This window comes from Cupressus sempervirens, chromosome 3 (assembly GCF_028749045.1).
Source record: "Cupressus sempervirens isolate cs-2001-9-10 chromosome 3, ASM2874904v1, whole genome shotgun sequence".
In the NCBI taxonomy this organism is placed as follows: domain Eukaryota; kingdom Viridiplantae; phylum Streptophyta; class Pinopsida; order Cupressales; family Cupressaceae; genus Cupressus; species Cupressus sempervirens.
In genome coordinates this window covers 818,060,073-818,070,833 of record NC_143120.1, presented here as the reverse complement: position 1 = coordinate 818,070,833, position 10,761 = coordinate 818,060,073, and positions in this window count along the sequence as shown.

Sequence of the window (10,761 nt, the reverse complement as noted above, 5' to 3'; positions counted from 1 at the left end):
TCCTTCAAAATCTTAACCAACTGAAAGACCACCACAAAGGTGGGTGATGAATTTTCCAGGAAGATACATTTTTTAGGTTCCTTATAAATTTTCCAACACACAAAAAGTGAGGGTGACCTTCTAGAAGGATCTTAAGAATGGGTACGAGGATGGGCCTTTCCAATCAACAAATTGATGTAGCTCATTGTTGAAGAACCATTGAACCTCCCATTTGGAGAGAATCTCACTCTAGATAGCCTTTCTAGAGATTGTCAATGGTGAGAATGCTACCATGTAAAGCTATCCTCCAAAAAAAACAATCTTAGGCAGAATCCACAAGTGCCATAAATGCTTCCAATCATTGGAAGCATCATCTCCCTCAACACAAGAAGTGTAAGAAGAATTAACAATGAATTCTCCTAAGGGGACCAAGCTCTATATTAACACATCTTCCACTGGGGTTGTGGGGATATGTCATTTATCAATAGTTTCCTAAAGTTCTCTATGTAATCTTACTCTCCATAGGATTTTCATCGACATATCATCTCTTCCATTGGCTGTCAAGGGTAATATAGTTCCTCACTAGTCCTCTAAATTGATTGGTGCAATACTCCATAGCTAACTAAAACTTGGACTAGGTAAGTGGACCTTCATCAACCCAATGGCCTTCCCAAAATTTTATGGTAGCTCCATCCCCTAGAACCCATTTTATGGCCTTCTTCAAAATTTTCCTTGTGTGTATTATAAACTCTAGACCTTGGGTATAAATATGGTTATGGAACAAATCTCCTCTTCTATATTTAGCATGAAAAATAGTGCATTAGTTGCTCAAGGCATTTGCCAGCCTCCACCCAGCTTAAATAGTATGGATCTATTCAAATTATTAATTTTTATAATGTTCAAACCACCTAGGGGATTGGGATTGCATACTTATTTCCATATAACAAGATGCAATCTTATCTTTTCCTATGTCCACAACTAGCATAAATTCCATTGAATCTTCTCAATAATGCCCTTATATATCTCCCTAGAAGTTTTAAGAGTGATAGAAAGTAGACAATAATTCCCTACAAGGAAGCCAAAATGAGTTGGAGATTCCCCCCATTCATTAGGATCTTACCTTTCTATCTAGCAAGCCTTTTTTGCATGCATTCCACTAGCCAATTCCAGTACTAGGATGTGACCTCCTTAAACATAAGAAGGAGACTAAGACAAGTGTCCAATAAATCAGCTTTTTGCCACTCCAGAATTCTAATTACTTTGGTAGGAGGTGAAAAATCTCCCTAGGGTGCCATTTACCGAAATAGAATAAATGAACCATGTTGACCACTTTGTGAACTATTCTTATTAAAAAAAAATTGTAAATCTCATCTTGATAAGAATTTCAAATAAAAAATCTCTCCTCACCTTATCAGAAGCCTTGGACATGTCTAGTTTTAGAGACATACCTAGGTTCTCGCACTTCTCCATGGAATGAATCATCTCATGGGCAATAATCACCACATTTAGAATCTATCTTCCTAGGACAAATTGACATAGGGATGGGAAAATTTTAGTGGGATAAGCCCAAGTTAAACCTAGGAGCATCTCCCTATTATAGTTATGCAAGGAAGAAATATACAAATTAAGTGAACAAAAGGGAACTAGAGACTAGATTTCACAAAACCATACTGATGTAGTTAGTTAACCTTTAAAAAAAAAATCTAAGCATGCCTAACTGTAAGGCCTTCCAGGTTGTGGCCATATGCAAAGAACTATGAAATCAACTCCAAGATTGCATCCTATCTTCTTCTCTAGGATCTCTATGTTTCTAATGATCTAGAATTATGATTTCTACATCAATCCAAGCTCCTTACACTGCCAACTAAGCCACAAGTCAGGTAGTGAAGCATTTAATTACATTATAGGTCTAACCATGGAAGAGTAAACTAAAAATAAAGAAAATATGAACAAAACTCAATGCTAAGTTATATTTAGATCCACACATGACCCAAGAACATATCCCTAACTTAGCAAGATCCCATCATCATATAGAACTTCACAAGATGAAAATCCCCACATTTTACACAATACTGGTCAAAATTTGATACCTAAGGAAAATGATGATATCTCCCAACTCCTAATGAATTAAGACTTTTACTCTTAAAATAAGGTATTATTTTAGGTCCTCTTTAAGACCCTAAATTCTTAAAGGTTGATTCATTATGAATCAATGGCTACATGATGCACAAATAGCATGTGAAAAATAGAAAATACAACTCCAACAACAAGGTGAAATGGCTCTAACTTTAACACAATCCATCCAATCCTTATACGCTCATAGGAGAAGGTTCAAAAAAAGTCTCAAACACATCCCCAACTTCACAAACCATAAGGTTCATATATATATATATATATATATATATATATATATATATATATATATATATATATATATATATATATATATATATATATATTTCTTTGATGCAAGATTGTTGAAAACCCTAAGATGCTCCTACATCAAACACCTAGGGTTAATAAGAATTGATGTCCTCATCAAGGATTTCGTATGACCCCAATGGGATCAAACATTCCACTTTATCTTAAGTTATCCATGAACTATCTTCAACTGGTTTATGTTTCCACTGCAAAAGGTATTTCAAATAATCCTTCCCTCTAGTGCTTTTACTGACCCTAGCATCCAAAATTCTTTCAATGCCTTCATATTTCTTCTTAAGATAATCTAGGTGATCAAATGCTTCATGATCTAATTTATGGTACTCATAGATATTTGAAATATTGAAGATAGGTGAAATATCTATATCCTTTGGTAATTAAATCTCAAAAGAATTACCACTTTCAAACTTCTTCAGAATTTTACAAGTCCCAAATATCTTCATTTTTAGCTACTTGTAAGTTCTAATTAGAAATTTTTTCTTCCTCAAGTAAACCACTACTTCATCACAAAGTTCAAAATATTTATTTCATCTTTTCTAATCCACTCATTCCTTATATACCAGATTACTGTTGTTCAAGTTATCTTTTACTTCCTAATGTAATTTCTTCATGAAATCAAAAAATTCTTTAGCCTTAGCATTCCTATTTATTTCCATGCTCAAGTCTCTCACTTTTGTAGTTCCCTTAAGATGAAATCTAGTAAAAATCTCAAATGTTGTTTTCTTAGTACTTCTATTCAAAAAATTATTAAATGAAAACTCATCTTTTGCCAAAACTAAATCCCAATTAGCAAACTTATCTCCAACCAAACATCTCAACAAGTTACCCAAACTTCTATTCACAACTTCAGTTTGTCCATCTATTTGATGGTGAAATGTAGAGCTAAACTTCAACTTTGTATTCAACTTCTTCCAAAGTATCTTCCAATAACAACTAGTAAACTTAGTATCTTTGTTTGAAACAATAGATTTGGGAAAACCATGCAATGTTACCACTTCTTTGAAGAATAACTCAGCAACATGTAATATGTCAATTTTTTTCTTACAAGTTATGAAATGAGCCATCTTTGAAAATCTATCAACCACAAAAAAGATATAATCATTAACCCTCTAAGTTATAGGTAATCCAAGAACAAAGTCCATACTGGAATCTTCCCATGTCTTATTAGGTACAGGCAAAGGTGAATACAATCCTAAACTCTGACTAGTTCCTTTTTTTGTTTGACAAATTCTACAAATTTTAACCATTGTATATATCTCCTTATAAATCTATATCCAAAACTATCTCTCTAAAATCGGTTTCGCACTCTTATGAATCCCAAAATGTTGAGCAAGTCCACCACTATGTTTCTCCTTCATTGTGTTTTCTCTCACATATCCTTTAGGTTAGCATAATTGAATTCCTTTAAACAACATGTCTTCATGAATGAAATAATCAGCCCATTTATGCCTAATTGTTTTTTCTTTATAGGATTTCCAAGGTTTTACAAAATCAAGATCAGTCTCATATAAATGCTTCAAATCATCAAAACTAACTACCTCAACTCTCATCTCTATCAAAAAATTTATTCTTCAGCTCAAGGTATTAGAAACTTTATTGAACTATCCACTTTTGTGCTTGAATGAAAAGGAAAAATTCAGGAAGAGCTCAACCCACTTCATATGTCTTTGATTCAATTATTTGACTTCCCAAATACTGCAAAGCTCTATGGTAAATATACATGTAATGCCCCACCTAGAGATCCTTGGGAGAAAGATAAATAAAAGCCAATTTTTTTTGAGATAAAGCATGGATACATTCAACATCAACATGAAACTAATCACAAAGATCATAGTGGAAGAATCAATTAAAAATTCCAATCAACCAACAATCTCCAAGTATCACTACTTACCAACACATTTATTAACTAGCTAAGTGGGTTAAACATACAATGTCCATTTTGAATTATAACAAACGTACAAGGAATCCTAACTTGCCGTGCTAAAAGCTAACTAAGTCTTAAATTGATATATACATATCTCTACACTATAGGAGGAAAAAACTCCCCAAAGGGTATCCAAAACTTATTTTGAAACACATCCAATAAATCAATGGGTACCTGTTGTTTGTTTTCCCAAGTAGATTTTTTCTCAGACCCTATGCGATATTTTCACTAAGGTCATATGATACTTTCCAATATTGTATGATACTCTTCACTACTACCATGTGATACTTTACTAGTATTGTGTGATATTCTTTACTACTACTATGTGATTCTTTCCAATATTGCATGATGCTTTTTACTATTACCATTAAATAGTCTACCAATATCACACAATACTCTTTGCTACTATCATGCGATACTTTCTAGTATTGCATGATACTATTTACTATAACCATGTGATACTTACCAGTATCATACAATGTTGAACCAATGTCACCCAAGTTTACAAAAAAATTCCAAATGACCAATTTAGAAGGAAAATAGAGTTAGAAGCTCCAAACTGAGGAGCACCGGAACAACCATAATCGAGGAGTAAACTCTAAAAAGTATCGAAAGATCAAATAACTCTAATATTTAAACTATAACATCTAATGTATCATGCAAAAAGAAACATTATAGTTAAAATACATGTGCATAAATCAATTATCTCAATAAATAAAAACAACAAGTTCATAAGAGAAATATACTCTAGAATAGTAAGTAGAACCAAGTGAATAGCTAGCTCCAAAACCAAACTGGAGGAAAGCCAACTCTGAACATTGGTCCCTAGCAATGGTATAGGTAGCTATGCCTCCCAAGTATGTGGAACCCATAGATCCACTCCCCCCATACCAATGAAGATAATGATCTGACCAAAAAACACACAATATAGCTATCTGTGGCTAAAAATCATGCCAAAAAGTACAAAGGATTAAAATCATTATCATGCAACAATGAAATGCAAAAGGTTTTGTTTAGATACTTTATGGGTCTACTATGTAGGAACTCTAGTCAAGACTAAATCACTTGGCATTGTGGAGCCCAAGCTAAACATTGTAAGTCTCTCTTGGTATGCCATCACGTTGTGTGCTTGAATGAACTGTATAGACACCTGCCCTTAGATAGAGCATATAGGTACATACCCTAAGATGAATCATAGAGGTATCTCACATTTTATTATCTTAGTTTCATTACCCATTAATTTATTTAGTTATCACTTATTAGAAACTTCTTCATGTTTACCTTGTTAGGAACATGACCTGGGGTCACATGAGAATCCCCTTCACTTGTCTACCCTACATACCCATGCTCATCACATGACGAGTTCTTGTAGGCAATATAGTTTCCCAACCCAACCCCAATAAACATAACTCAACCAAAAGAAACCAGGAGTTTGAGTACATCGCAAGAACCCAACAAGTACATGCTCACATGCTCATGTTTGGGCACACCAACTCCATGAAGATCATAAATAAAAGGGTGGGATTAGAAATAATAAAAATACCAAGTATAAAATCACTCAAACAAGCACATAGCCAACAGTATGGATTTGGCATGAATCTCAATGCAAGAAGAATATATCAAGGGTCAGATTCAATTTCTCATCGATAATTTGAGTCCATGACAATCATTAGTGTCAAGAAAGACTGAAGAAAAATAGGTACAATGGAAATCAAGTAAAAGTAAAATGTGCCCAAAAACCAACATTGATGAAAATCAAAAAAATTAAAATTGTTGTTCCAATCGAGTATAAAAACCTCACATATAAGATCAAACTTGGGTTTGAAACCCAAATACAAAAGAAATTGGCATAATGATCCAAACCCCCAAACCCCACACCAAAAGGAAAATAAATGCTCATACTTACCCAACTGGGTAGAGCCATTATACAATAATGAAGAGGAACACTAGGTCTCTACCTCCTAACAAACTAGCACCAAAACAAACTCAAAAATAGAGGTAAGGCATAAAATAGGAAGAGCCCTACATGGCAACCAAAAAGGTAAAAAGAGGAATTCTCATGGTAAAATAAAGGTTTTGCTAAATCTACCAAAAGTCTCAACAAACCAAGTTCACCCTGAGATCAATCCAATGCCAGTTCCATGCCTGTAGCTCCTACAACAAATAAAACAATAATCCTCCTTAAGAGGTTTTTTGGATTTTTTCTCTCAAACTCTAATTTAAAAGTGAGAAGTGATAAATAAATCACTTTTTGGGATATATATTCACTTTGAAAGTGCAATATAAATTTAGAACAATAACTAGCATGCCCTATGCTCAACCTAGACAAAATTGTGTAGTTCCAATTAAATGTAATTCAACTACACAAAAGTTTTCAGTAAATAAATAAATTAGATCAAATCCCAAAGTACCCTTAAAACATTAAATCAAAAAATTTCCTAATAATTTTTGTGACAAATATGAACATCTAAATGTACATACATAATATTGGTCTAGTCACAGATACAAAGAAAATCTAGATTTATTAAATCACCAGAGGGTTTAATTAATAATTAGGCAAGGTAGGTCATCCACATAGGGACAACAAGTTTGCTAGGTATAACTAGCCAAATCACTAACGTCATGTGTTACTGTTGGGGATATAAATCTTGCACACTAAACAACACAATCAAGTACAATTGCATATAATAATATAGCTGAAGTGATAAATGCATTATATTGTGTAATTAATCATTTATTTAATTGCATTAAAATAATCTATTTACATCACTCACTACATCATAAAACATCTCAAAGCAAGAATGAAGTAAATACACATAGCCTCAAATCATAATATCTAGAATCTAATAATTCCATCACATAATCATAAATAGAGTATATTTCTAAATAAAAAATAACCAGATATCATTATAAAGAATCATGTCACATCAATAAGCATCATCATGCAAATATGATCAAACTGAACAACATATTATCTATCATCTATGGTATTGGCAACTAAAATATAGTATCTAACCATCAGGTCATATCGAATGTCATCCAACATGAGTATGAAAATATCTCTTGAATAAAAAGAATAAGGTATAGACTACAAACACGAGAGGCAGTACATCCTCCCAAAATAGGTATAGGGTTACTCATGGGAGCCTGCAAAAAGATAAGGGTACAAATCTCTCAACCGTATAGCATCCTCCCAAGTAGTAGAAGTCACATTGGTTGGGTCACACTAGATCCTAACCTCTAAGTGTCAACTTCTGATGGTGAAGGATACAAATGGGATCCAAAGAAACTTGGTTGTCCTCTAGCTACAAAGCATTCCAATCAAGTACATGGGTCACATTGAGAATATACTACCTCAAAATAGAAACAAGGAAAACATCATGGATGCATGATAAGCTACATGAAAATGCTAGTCGATAAGAAACATGATTGATTCTCTCTAGGATCTCAAACTCTATAATATGTGGTGCCAACTTTCAGCCTTTCCCATAATGGATGAGGCTCTTTCTCAGATGCACTTTCAAAAATACCCTATCACCAACTCAAAAGTGATGATGCAACCTATGGGTGTCTACATACTTTTTTTGCCTATCCTAAGTAGTAACCAAATTCTTTCTAATACAAACAACCTATTGCTCCATATCCTGATGCATTTTTGGACCCAAAAGTACTGAGTCCTCTAAATGATCCCAACTCAAAGGGGTACAACATAGTCTACAATACAAGGCCTAAAAAGGTGACATGCCAAGAGAATTGTGGTACCCATTGTTATAAGAAAACTCTACAAGGTACAAGTAGTCATCCCATGTCACCTTCCTATTCATTACATACGTGCGAAGCATGTCTTCTAGAACCAGGTTCACTCTCTCTATCTAACCATTAGTCTCTAGGTGGTATGCTAAAGTAAAATTAAGCTGCACACCCAAAGAATGCTAGAGAGTTGTCCATAGTGATGAAGTAAAAATTGGATCTCTATCTGATATAATTTGACAAAGGATTCTATACAATCAAATAATATCCTCCAAGAAAACATGTGCTATAGAAGAAGTTGTGTAGGATACTTTCTTGAATGGTATGCAGCTACAAAAGGCCTACTAGATGTTGATGCTCTACCTTCACTCTTTGGCACTCAAGACATCAAGCAAAAAAATTAGAAACTTCACACTCCATCTCTCACCAAAAGTAATATTGTCTAAGGTCATGCATCTTCTTGATGTTGGGATGTGTGGAATATGGTGCACGATATGCTTCTGACAAAACCAAGGTACAAAGATCACTAGACACTAGCACATAAATTTACCTTAAGTATTGCAACAATCCATCAAAATCTAGTGAGTGGTCTAAAAACCTCCTCTCAAGGGTATGTCTAGACTCAATCTCTCCCCTCACCTCCTAATACCATGTGTCCCTAGGTAAGACCTCTAAGGTACAGCCTCACAAATCCACTCCCAATGATAAAACTGATATCTCATGTCTTCTCCTACTCAAGGCATCTATGAAGACATTCTCTTTCCCTTTGGTGTAATGAACATCAAAATTATACTCACAAAAAAACTCCATCCAGTGAAATTGTCATGCATTCAGGTTTGGTTGAATAAAGATATATTGTAAGCTATGATGACTGCTATATAGCTCAAACCTGTGTCCCAAAAGGAAATGTCAATGGTGCAAAAACACATGCATAACTTTTGCAAGCTCCAAATCATGAGTGGGGTAGTTAATCTCATGGTCTTTGAGTTTCCAAGATTCATATGTAATCACATGACCATTCTACATTAAAAATGTACCCACACCCTCTAATGATGCATTTCTGCAAGTGATAAAATCACCTATAGGATTATGTACAACAAAGAATAGTGCACTGGTCAAACACTCCTTCAGAGCCTCAAAAGCTGATTCACACTGATCTAGCCAAAATATTTCTTCCCTTTTGACTAAAGAGAAGTGATGGGATGGGCCACTTGTGAGAAATCCTTTACAAATCAAAGGTAGTAACTTGCCAATCCCATGAAACTAGAACCTTAGCAATACTAGTGGCTGTTAGCCAATCCATGCAACTTATCACAAAGATCATAGTGGAAGATTCAACTGAATAGTCCAATTAACCAATGATCTCCAAGCATCTCTACTTACCAACACATTCATTAAACAGCTAAGAGGGTTAAACATACAATTCCCATTCGAATTATAATAAACATACAAGGAATCCTAAAATCTAACTAAGCCTTAAATTGATATATACATATCCCTTCACTATAGAAGGAAAAATCTTCCCAAAGGGTATCCAAAACATCTTTTGAAACACACCAAATAAGTCAGAAAGTACCTACTATTTTCCCAAGAAGGTTTTCTCTTAGACCCCATGTGATATTTTCACTAAAGTCATGTGATACTTTCCAGTATCATAAGAAACTCTTCACTACCATCATGAGATACTATATTTGTATCGTTTGATATTCTTTACTACTATCATGTGATACTTTCTAGTATTGCATGATATATTTTTCTATTACAATGTGATACTTTACTAGTATTGCATGATACTCTTTCTACTACAATGTGATACTTTCTATTATCGCACGATACTATTTACTATAATTATGTGATACTTTACTAGTATCTCCTAATGTTGAACCAATGTCACCCAAGTTTGTAAGTAATTTCCAAACAACTAATTTAGAAGGAAAAATAAATTTAGAACCTCCACACTAGGGAGTACCAGAACCACCATAGTCAATGAGTAAACACTTGAAAGCATAAGGAAGATGAAATAACTCTAATATCTAAACTGTAGCATGTCAAGAAACATCACTGTGAATATACATGTACATAAATCAACTATCTCAATAAATGAAAATTAAAAAATCATAAGGGAAACATACTTTGGAATAGTATGTAGAACCATGTGAACATCTACCTCTGGAACTAAATTGGATGAAGGCCAACTATGTATGTTGGTTCCCAACAATGGTACACGTAGCTACACTTCCCAACCATGTAGAACCCATAGGCCCACTCCCATTGTGTTGATGGAGATAGTGATCCAACCACAAGCACACACAATACAATCATCCATGGCTAACATTCATGCCAAATAGTGCAGAGGACTAAAACCATGATCATGCAACAATGCAACATAATAGGTCATAGTCAAACACTCTATGGATCTACTATGTAGGGACTCTAGTGGAGAGTAAATCACTTAGCATCCTAGAGCCATCACACTATGTCCTTGGATGAACTATATGGACACCTACCCTTAGATAGATTGTATAGGCACATTCCCTTCAATGAACCATACAGGTATCTCATATTTTTATTATCTTAGTTTTGTTACCCATTAATTCATTTATTTATCACTTCTTAGAGACTTTTTTGTGTTTACCTTGTCGGGAACATGATTTGGGGTCGTATAAGAT